Source organism: Colletotrichum karsti (assembly GCF_011947395.1).
Source record: "Colletotrichum karsti strain CkLH20 chromosome Unknown Scaffold72, whole genome shotgun sequence".
NCBI classification, from domain to species: Eukaryota; Fungi; Ascomycota; class Sordariomycetes; order Glomerellales; family Glomerellaceae; genus Colletotrichum; species Colletotrichum karsti.
This window is the reverse complement of record NW_024065972.1, coordinates 24,964-37,586: the sequence shown is the minus strand read 5'-3', so window position 1 is coordinate 37,586 and position 12,623 is coordinate 24,964.

Sequence of the window (12,623 nt, the reverse complement as noted above, 5' to 3'; positions counted from 1 at the left end):
TAATTTAGTTAATAGTCTATTAAAGAGACTAAACTATATAGAGAGGGAAATAAAATATAATAATATTCTCTTTATTATTATAAGAAAGCTTAACTTTATTAATAAACTATTAGTAAATATAAAAAAAAGAATAATTAAAATTAAAAGCTAATTAGATATAATAAGGGCTTTTATTTAAGCTATTTAAACTATTTTAAACCCCTTTTAAAAGAATAGCTCTAGAGATAGAAACCTTTTAGCCCTTAATTAATAAAACCCTTTAAAGTTATTTAATTAAATAATATAAATTATAACTATAATAACTTAAAGCTAAAGAGTGAAAGGAGTTATAAAGAATACTTAATAAAAGCTTAATAATAAAGAAGACTTATTTAGAGCTAAAGTTGTTATTTTAAAATAATATATCTTATATTAAGTTATAAAGAAGCTTATAGTTAATAAAATAGTATATACTTAATAGCTCTTTAATACCCTAAAGGATCTTATTTAAGAACTATAAGCTAAAAATAAATATTATTAAATATAAATAGAGAATATCTATAAAGCTATTAATAATAAAAAGATCTTTACTCTTAACTTAAAAGATACTTTATTTTAAAAAGGTAAGCTAATAATCTTAAGGGAGGGGAGTATAAAAAGAGAACTCCTTTATTAATATTATAATAATAATAAAATAAACTATATAGATATAAATAAAATAAAGGACTTAATATTATAAAAGTTCTTTTAGCTTAATATAAAAAAAGATATTAAAATATATATTAAAAGCTATTATATTTATTAAGGAATTTAAATTCTTTATTATAAACTATATAGCTAACTTTAATTTTTATCTCTATTAAAGTTTTTATTCTAAGAGATTAATATAGACTTTATTATTAAATTATTAATAAGTATTTAAAATAATAAAGAAACTTATAATATTATTTTTATTATTATATATTATATAATAAAGTTTATAATATTTATTTTAATAACTAAATAGCTAATTACTATTAAATTAATATAAATCTTTTATAAAAAAGTAAAATACTATTTTAATACCTTAAAGGCTATTATTAATAATAGAGATAAGCTTATTATAAGTTAGTTTTAAGAGGAATTTATAGAGGCTAAGCTTTTAAAAAAAGGCTTTTAATAGCTTATTACTTATAAATAAATAGATAATCTAAAAGAACTTATTAATCTCTTAAAAAGTATCTTTAAGTATATATTAATAATACTTTAAAGAGGTAAGCTACTTATTTAGTAGAAGCTAAATTTATATATAATAATAGTTACTATAGTACTATTAGCCTCTTATTAATAGACGCTCTATATAGATATAACTTAAGATATATTAAATATATTTTAAATAATAAAGTTATAATTTAAAGAGTAAATAAATAAATTAACTATATTAAAAAACTATAGCTATATACTTATAAATTTTAATAAAAAATAGTTAACTCTTAAGCTAAATATTATAATATAAAGTATATATAGAAGATATATCACTAAAGAGAAGTTATTAAGCTATTAATAAAAAACTTTAGGTTTAAAAATAAAAAATTAATATTAGAATATATTGAAATAGTAATTATTAAACTAATAAGCTTTTAAGCTTATTAGGTTTATTTATTAAAAAAGTATAAATAGATATATAATATATTCTTAATATCTCTTATTAAACTATAAAGGGATTAATAAGAAATTAATAAGCTAGACTTATAATTAAACCTTAAAAATAAATCTAATAAATAGAAAGTAAAAGAAATTATTAACTAATAAGAGGATAATAATAATATAAAATACCTTATTAAATAAGTAGAATAGCTTATTAAATATAATACTTAAAAATTATTAAAATACTTAAGTAATACTTAAAAGCTATATATAAATATAATAAATAAATTTATAAAACTTATAAAAAATAGAACAATTAGAGAATAATAAACCCTATTAAATATTAACTATATCCTCTTTATTATTATTACTTTATTCCTCCTCTTTTTTATTAAAAGAAATAAAAATAGCTTTTTTATTTTTATTTTTATTTTTACTTTTAGTTTTACCCTAAATAGGCTTCTTAATAGGCTTTTTAAGAGAAACTTTAGTATTACTTTTAGCCTTCTTCTTTATTAAGTTATTAATAGCTATATAAAGAGTAATATACTTCTTAAGAGTAATAATAATAAAAGAGCTATAGTTAATAAGATAAGCCTTAAAGATAAAAGGAAAATAATAGAGAATATTATTAAATATATATTTAATAAGTAAATAGTAAAAGTTATTAACTTTATTAATAAATTTAATTAACTTATTATTATAAAGCTAACTAAATATAAATTAATTATATAATATATTATAAAGCTTATTTATAATATTAACTAAAAGAGTAATAAAACTATTATTATATAGATATATAGAGTAAATAGACTTAAAGTAGTTAATAATTTTATATTCTATTTAAAGTATATTAATCTAAATATAAAAGAAATAGAAATTAAAAAGTAAATTATTAAAAAGTAATTAAAAAATATTTATATTAATTAAGATAGTAATAAAGAGGTATTTATAAATAGAGAATAGCTCTTAAAGCTAAATCTAATTTATATTTTAAAAGCTATTATTAATAATAGGATTATAAATAAAAATATTAACTTTATATTAAATAGTTATATATTTAGTTACTTAATATTTATAGTAATAATACTTAATAATATTAAGGGAGCTAACTTTATTTTATTTATAAATATTATAAAATATAATTTAAAATACTTAAGTAGTACCTTAAAGCTTATAAGAGACTTATAATTAAGTTAGAAATAGTTTATTAATAGCTTAATAGAAGTAGAATAAAAGAATTTATATTAAAGTATTTTTATTTATAAAAGTTATAAAGAATATACTTTACTATATAGGTATTAATAATATAATAAAAATAGAAAATATTTAAATATATAAATATTAAGTAGTAAAAGTAGGAGTAACTACTATTAGTATTATTAATAAGATTACTAAAGAGGAAAAGGGAATTATAGAGGTATTTATTAAGAATAATATATATATAAATAAAGTATAATATCTTAATAATAAATAAATAGAGACCTATTAATAAAGTAGGAGATAAAAAAAAGAGATAAAAAAAATATATATATAAGTCTTAATCTCTATAATAGCTAAATAAAAGAAATTTTTTATAGTAAAGCTATAAAAAAAAGCCTTTTTGTAGATTGAATAGATATATATTAAAGAAGGTATAATAAAGTATTAAATATATAAAAATTTAAAAAAAGTCTTATTAAGTAATTATTATATAAAAAGAATTTTTCTAAAAAACTTTATAAAAAGAACAAAAGTTTAATACTCTTTTAAGTATATTTATATAATTTAAAAATATAGGAATTAGAAATAATAATAGTTCCAAATATATACTATATAATTTATAAAGTTATTTTTAGTATTATATTAATAATAATAAAGCTTTAGATATAAGGGACTAAAATAAAGATATTAATATAGATTAATAATAATTGTATATTTTAGAGACTAAAGTACTAAGAGAAGGGAGTAATTATAAGGATTTAGATTCCCTAGCTAGCTTAGCTAACTAAAATAGACTATTAGTAAATAGTTAGTAAAATAAGATCTATACTTTATAGAAAACTCTATATAGAAGGATCTTATACTCTTAAAATCCCTAAGCTTTAGTTAATATACTATTTAACCCTCTATACTATAACTCTTAAATTAACCTAATTAGGCCTTTAGCTTAACTCTTATACTTATATATAAAAACCTATTTAAATAATAAAGGTTTTAATATAGCTTTTTAGTAATTCTATATATATTAAATTAACTTTATATTTAGCTTATATATCTCTTTATAAGCTATATTAATTTATTTTATTTTAAATAGCTCTTTTAATTATAAAGTATTTTTTTATTTTAATAAAGGGTTTAATATTATAGTTTAATAATATTAAAGAGTACTTATAGAGTCTAAAACCTATAATAATATTATAAACCTCTTTAAATAGTTTTAATAAGCTTTAGTAATTATAAAATATAAAGTAAAATACTTTATATTACTCTTTTTTAATTTTATTTATTAATTAAATATAAATATTATAAAAAGAGTATTTTAAAATAAATTAATTAATATTTCTATAGAATAAGAAAAAAAATTAAAATAAAGAGTATAAAGTATATTAATATTATTATTTATATCTAAATGTATATTAAAATTATTTCTTAATTATTTTTAAGAGAGTTTTTCTAATTTCTTTTCTCCTCTATTTATAGTTTTTTAGCTTTATTTTATTAATAGCTTATATTATTTATAAATATATCTATATTTGATTAAAATATATTTAAAAAATATAATATTATTATAAAATATAATAGCTATTTTATTTTATATTAATATAATATATTAAGAAGTATTTATTTTAACTTATTTATTTAAATTAATTAAATTAGTCTCTTTAAAGTCTAAAGAGCTTAAATTAATAAATTATTATTTTCTATATATACTATTATAGTTTTTAGCTTTTTTAATATTTATATTATTTTTATTAAAATACTTTATACTTTTTTTAATATACTTTTAAATAGAGAAATAGCTTATAGAAATAAAAGCTTATAATTAAGCTTTTATTATTTTTATTTAATCTTTATATATTTAAAAAATACTTTATATATTTATTTCTTTTTAAAAAGTATCTTTTTTTTAAAAAATAATATTTATTTAATTATATTTTTTAAATAATATAATAGCTTTATTACTTAAAATTATAATTATTATTTTTTATTTTTTATAAAAAAAGGTTTTATTAAATATAATATTTTATATAATTACTAATTAATTTAAAAAAGATATTTAGATTTTAAAGAAATTATAAGTTTTAAATAATATTTAATAAAATATTTAATATATATATAAACTAAAGTCTTAAAGTCTCTTTATTTATAGCTATTTTTATAAGGTTAATATAAATATATATTTTATAAATCTATATATAGAGTTCTCTAAAAAAAAGCTATATGTTTTAATTTAGAGTAAATATAAGATCTCTTAAGAATTACTTTTAGTTATTTTAAAGCTACTTTATAAAAACTTAATTTAGCGATCTTTAGTCCTTTAAGGTATATAAATAGTTATTATTAATTTAAAGGCCTTTAGCTACTATATTATATTTAGAAACTATATATTTAACTAACTCTAATTTAGCTTAGCTAACTTAATTAATTAATAGCTATTTAGTTATATAACTATATATAAGGCTAAGGTTTCTATCTTAGCTACTATTTTATTACTTTACGCCTTAACTTCCCCTATTATAATAATAATAATAGACTTTTTTATTAAGATATCTCTAATACTTTAGAAGATATCTCTAAAACTTCTACTATTTACTAACTAATTAACCCTTTTAACTATATAGCTATTAGGCTAATATATTATTATTAAACTTTTTAAAAGACTTTTAGTTTATCTTTAGTACTTAAAACTATTATAATAGTTTTATTACTTATTATTAATAACGCTATTAATATATTAAATTAATTTAGATCAATAGGACTTATAAATTATTAGCTTTAAGCTATTTAGTTAGTTTTAAAAAGCTTATAAAGAGCTTATATATAGTAGTAATAATATCTATTCCTATATCTACTCTATTTAAATTTTAACTTTTAATAATAATATTATTATTATTACTATAAAGATCTTAAGTATATATAATATAGCTCTTTATAATATAATTAAAACTAATAGCTTATTTTAAATATATTAAAATAAAATAAATAACTTTAAGTTAATAAATATAATTTAGCTCTTTAAACTTAAAGCCTTTAATAATATAGATCTTTATATTAATAATTATCTTATTAAGCTAATATTATTATAGCTTATAACATGAGCTATAAATAGGGAGTATTACCTAGCTCTAAGGAAGCTTTATAATAGTTTACTAATATAAGTTTCTTAGTTCTTTAATATAATTCTAATACTTTAGCCTATACTATCTCTTAATATAATAAATAGATATAAATAATAATTAAACTAATATTAACTAATAAGCTTAGCCTAACTAAAGTTAAATATATATAAGTTTATAAGAGCTATAGGAGAAGGGGGGGATATAAGCCTTATTACTAATAAGTAGTAATAATAGCTTAAATCTATTATAATAGTACTAAACCTTTTAGTTATAAATCCCTCTTTATCATACCTTTATAGTCCTTTAGCTAGAAAGGTAGCTAATAAGGTATCTCTATTTCATTATTAAGTAGATATAAAAAGCTAACTATTCTAAATTAAAAGCTTATTTCTTATCTTCCTTCTTTATTACTATATTTAAATCCTCTAATATATCTTTTATAGCTTCTACTTTTAATATACCTTAATAGCTTAAATATAATTTATATTATAAGCTATAATAATACTAACTTAATAATATAATTATTAATATAAAGATCTATACTATTAAAAGCTTTAAGTTTAAAGAACTAAACTATACCTATTAGCTTAAAGTTATTTATTTTACTTTAATAGATCTAAAGTAAGCTATTAATTTTAACTATATTATAAAGAGCTATATTATATATACTTAAGATCTCTATAGTAATAATAATAATATTATTATTAAAGACTAAAATCTAAATAGAGTAAATATAGTAATAAATATTATTACTATTATATATAAGCCCCTTATAGGCTTTCTAAAACTAGCTAAGTAGCTTATAGCTAAAAATCTATAAGTCCTATAGATCTAAATTATAATATATTAATAGTATTACTAATAGTGAGTAATAAAACTATAATAATTTTAAGTACTAAAAATAAGCTAAAAGTCTTTTAAAAAGTTTAATTAATAATAGTATAATAACCTAAAGGCTATATAGTTAAAAGGGTTAATTAGTTAGTAAATAGTAAAAAAGAGTAATACTAAAAAAGAGATCTAAAGTATTAGAGGTATCTTCTAAAGTATTAAAGATATCTTAATAAAAAAGTCTATTATTATTATTATAATAGGGAAAGTTAAAGTATAAAGTAATAAAATAATAGCTAAAATAGGAACCTTAAGTTAATATATAGTTATATAACTAAATAGCTATTAATTAGTTAAGTTAGCTAAGCTAAACCTAAAGTTAATTAAATATCTAATTTCTAAATATAATATAGTAGCTAAAGGCTATATAATATAAGCTATATTTAAGCTATTTAGATGTATTAAAAGATATAAAAAATATGTTAAAGAAAAGATTTAAATATAATAATAAAGAAAGATTATAAGAAGATAAAGAATAAGCCTCTAGCTTAAAATAATAGCTAGCTTTATAAGCTTATTTAATAATATAATAAAGATACCCTATTAGCTACTGTTTTAGCTAAAAGACTATAAAGGTATTATAAAGAGGGACTTATAACTAAAACGTTAAATACTATTATAATAGATTTAAGCTATTATTACTATTTATTAAATATCTCTATAAGGTTCTTATTTAATATTAGTAATAAGGCTTATTACTCCCCTTTTTTCTATAGCTCTTATAAATTTATATATACTTAAAGACCTTAACTAAGCTAAGCTTATTAATTAATATTAATTTAATTATTATTTATATCTATTTATTATATTAAGAGATAGTATAAGCTAAAGTATTAAAATTATATTAAAAAACTAAGAAACGTATATTAATAAACTACTATATAAAGCTCCCTTAGAGCTAGGTAATATTCCTATCTTATTATTAATTTAAATAGTAATAAATATTATTTCTATTTATATTTTTAATAAAAGATTAATAATTAATATTATTATAAATCTCTTATTAATAACCTTTCTTTTTACTTTTTTAATACCTCTTATAAGTTTTTTAATATCTATTAGAGAGTATTTGAAATTAATTTTATAGTTCTTAACTTATTTTTTAAATATAATAATATTAAAAATATTAATAATGATATATTTAATATTTTAATAGATCTTGTATATATAAAAGCTATAATACCTCTTAATATATATTTTAAATAGATAGAAAATTAAAAAAATACTTTTTTATTACTTATTAAGTAGTATAAATCTAAATTTAATATTTATAAATTTATTTTTAATAAAAAGTAATTATAAAAAGTTTTTATAACTATTTAATAAGTAATTAAAGAGATCTTAAAAGATATATTAAAATAAATTAATAAGCTTAAGTAATTAATTATATTTTATATTAGATTTTTATTAGTTTTATAATTTTTATCCCTTTTATTATAAAAAGAAGCTTTAAAAGTACTTTAAGGCTTAAATAATTAATATAAAGATATTTAAATATAATATAAATAATATAGTTAAGCTTAAGCTTTTATAAAAGTCTTTTAAGATAAATTAATAAGTTATTAATATAAATTATAATATTTATTAAGCTAATTAAGATTTATAAAAAAGAGTAATTAATAATAAGTTTATATTTAAAGAGAAAAATATTATTTTAATATATAAGTTTTTAAAAAGTTATATTATTTATTATAAATCTATAATATAAAGTATTATTTTAATTATAATATTATATTTTAATATACTTAATAAGTATTTTAAATATAATATTAATATTAAAATCCTTTATATATACTATCTCCTTTAATATCAAGTCTTTAAATTGAGGTCTCCTTTATTAATTAAAGCGTTTTTTATTATATAAATACCTTTTTTAAAATTAAAAGTTTATTTTTATTATAATAAATAAAATAAATATTAAATTTCTAAATAAATAGATTAAGTTTATAAAGAGTAATATTATTTATTAAATAAATAATATTATATATATTTACTATTATACTATAAAAAAAAGAATAAAAAGTATTTCTTAATATATTAAAAATACTTAATAGGCTCTTCTTAAGGTCTTTAAGGATAGAATTAATTAATAAAAAAGTAATAATCTTCTTAAGAAATATATTTCAATTTCTTAAAGTTAATATTAATCTTAAAGCTATAGCTATAGCTTTCTTATTATTTATAATTTATCCTTTTTATTTAAATTACTTTATAAATATAAATAATTTATTAATATTAAATATTTTTATTAAATTCTTAAATTTTTCTCTTTAATTATATAGATAAGCTTATTAAAATCTTTTATAAATACTTTTTAAATATAATAATAATTAGTTACTACTTATAAATAACTCCTTTTATAAAGATACTTTATTAAAATTAAATTAAAACCTATATTTAGAATTAAATTAAATTATTTAATAAAAGTTAAAGAGTAATTAATAAGCTTTAGAGACTTCTTTAATATATTATTATAATAAATTTTTATTTTAAATATATTTAAAACTTAAAAAGAAATTAATATAAAAAACTTAAATATTTTAACTTAATAAATATTATTAATAGTTTTCTCTATTTAATTTAAATTAAAATAGCTATTAATTACTCTAAAGAAGTTAATAATTATATTTATACCTTTTATTTATAAAATACTTTCAAAATAATATTTTATATATACCTCTTTTTAATTAAATAACTAATAAGCTATATTAATATTAATAAAAGCTTTTTATAAAATAGTATTATATTTAATAACTATAAATATATTTAATATAATTAATATAAATATTAATTTAGCTTTAAAAGCTTTAAGAATACCCTAAGGAGTATAGTCTTTAATTTAAATTATATCTATATATATTATCTAAAAGAATAATAAATATATTATTTTATTTAAATAATTCTAATAGTTTTTAAATTCTATAAGTATTAAATTAAAAGATATTATATTTATATTATATTAGAGATACAGGTATAGCCTTATCTATAAGGCTAAGAGGTTATATAATAAGTATTAAAACTAAATTAGTACCTATAACTTAGATCTTATAGCTAAAGTATAACTAGAAATATATATAGCTAGTCCTATATATTAATTAGTTAGAGAATTAAACTTTTTTTTTATTCTATTTAACTTAATATATATTAGCTAACTTATAATAGTTTTAAGCTTAGCTCTAATTAAATAAATTATTTAGATATCCTCTCTTAAGTCTATTATATATACTAGAGAGATCTACTTTATATACTCTTTTTTATAAAACTCATTAAACCTATTAATAAGTACTTTATTTATATAATAGAATTCCTAACTAAGTTAATTATTATTAAGTATATCCTTAAAATAAGAGAGGACTAGCCTATCTAATAGGCTAAATACTTATACTATACTTAAGGCTAAAGTATTTTTTACTTTATTAACTTTAACTTTAAGTTAAACTATAAGCTTATTAAAAATAATAAGTTAGCTCTAACTATTAATAGTTTTATATTATATAAATATATAAAATATATAGCTAACTATTATATTAAGATTATTAAGTATAAATACCTAAAAGTAGCTATAGAGTATACTATAGCTAATTAACTTTAAGGCGCTCCCTAAATAATTTTAATAAAAGTAATTAATTTTATACTTATTACTAAAGATAATATATATAGTAATTAAAATAATATATTTAAAATTTATATAGTAAATATAATATTTTTTAACTTAATACTTATAGGATTTAAGAACTATTAGAATTACTTAAATAAAGTAGTATATTTATTACTCCTTTAGGTAGTATATATAGATATAATCTAAATTAAGGATTATACTCTATAGAGTATTCTTAAAGCCCTCTAAGTTAAGTTAATATCTATATTAACTATATTAAATACCTTTATAGTTATTAAATATAATACTATTTTATAGAAAGCCTCTATTAATATTAATATAGCTTATTAGTTATCTAACTAAAAAGAAGTATATATAGAATACTATTTTTAAGATATTTTATAAATAAAAGAAATAAATATAACTATTAACTTCTTTAGAGTAATTAATAGCTATTTTAATTTTATTTAAATAAAAAAGATTATTAATAATACTTATTAAGTTAAGATATTTAAATAGCTTATATTAACTCTCTCTTAAGTTTTAAATATATTTAAGATAAAAGTCTATTATAATAATATCTTAAAGAAGTCTCTAAAGCCTATTAGGTACTTCTTAACCTTTATTAAATAGTTTAATTTAATTTTAAATATAAGCTTTAACTTAACTTAAATAAAATATCCTTATAGAAGGGGTTACCTATAAGTAGTAACTAATTATTACTATATTTAGAAAGTACTTATAAGTAAATCTAATAAGCCTATCTATATAACTAAAGAAAAAGACTTAGAGATTTAATAAGAAATATTTAATATTAATAAATAGTTTATATTTATAAAATAATTTAAATAAAAAAGATAAATTATAAATAATAAAAAAGCTATAGCTATAGCTTTAAGAATAATATTAACTTTAGGGAACTAAAATATATTTCCTAAAAAGATTATTACTTTTCTATTAATTAATCCTACTTTTAGAGACCTTAAAAGGAGCTTATTAAGTATCTTTAATATATTAAGTAATATACTTTATTTATTTTTCTATAATATAGTAATAAATATATATAGTACTACTTATTTAATAAATAATATTATTCTTTTTAAGTTTAGTTTATTTATTTAGAAACTTAATACCTATTTTATTTATTATAATAAGAAAAGACTTTTAATTTTAAAGAAGAGTATTTATATAATAAAGAACGCCTTAATAGAATAAGGGGGACTTTTATTTAAAAACTTAATATTAAAAGAGGTAATATATATAAAAGATTTCTATATTAATATTATATCTAAAATATTTATTAAATATATTAAAATATAATATTATAATTAAAATAATACTTTATATTATAGATTTATAATAAATAATATAACTTTTTAGAAACTTATATATTAAGATAATATTCTCCTCTTTAAATATAAGCTTATTATTAATTACCCTTTTTTATAGATCTTAACTAACTTAATAGATATTATAGCTTATATTAATAACTTATTAATTTATCTTAAGAGACCTTTAAGAAAGCTTAAGCTTAACTATATTATTAATATTATACTTTAATATCTTTATATTAATTACTTAAGCCTTAAAGTACTTTTAAAGCTTCTCTTTATAATAAGGGGGGTAAAAGTTATTAGATTAATAAAGATCTAATATAAAATATATTTAACTATTTAAGCTTATTAAATTATTTTAAGATATTTATTTAAAAATAGATCTCCTTAATTATTTTAATATATTTCTTAAGATCTCTTTAATTATTTATTAAGTAGCTATGAAAACTCTTTATAATTACTCTTTATTAAAGTCAAGTTTATAAGTATTAAGTTTAAATTTATATTACTTAATAAAAAGTAAAAAAGTATTTCTCTAGTCCTCTATATATTTAAAGTATAAATTAAGAGGTAATATAGCCTCTATATATATAAGATCTATTAGGATATTAAGTATATTATTATTAAAATCCTTAATATTATTATATTTAAGAAATAAGCTTATAGCTATAAAATTAATTTAAAATACTTTTTAATAGAGATTAAAAAACCTATAAGAGGTATTAAGAAAATAAAAAGAGAAGTTATTAATAAGAAACTTATAATAATACTTATTATTAATCTCTTATTGAAAATATAAATAAAAATAGTACTTATTATTATTTAAATTAATAATAACTATCTATATACCTTAAAGGACTAGAGATCTCTAAA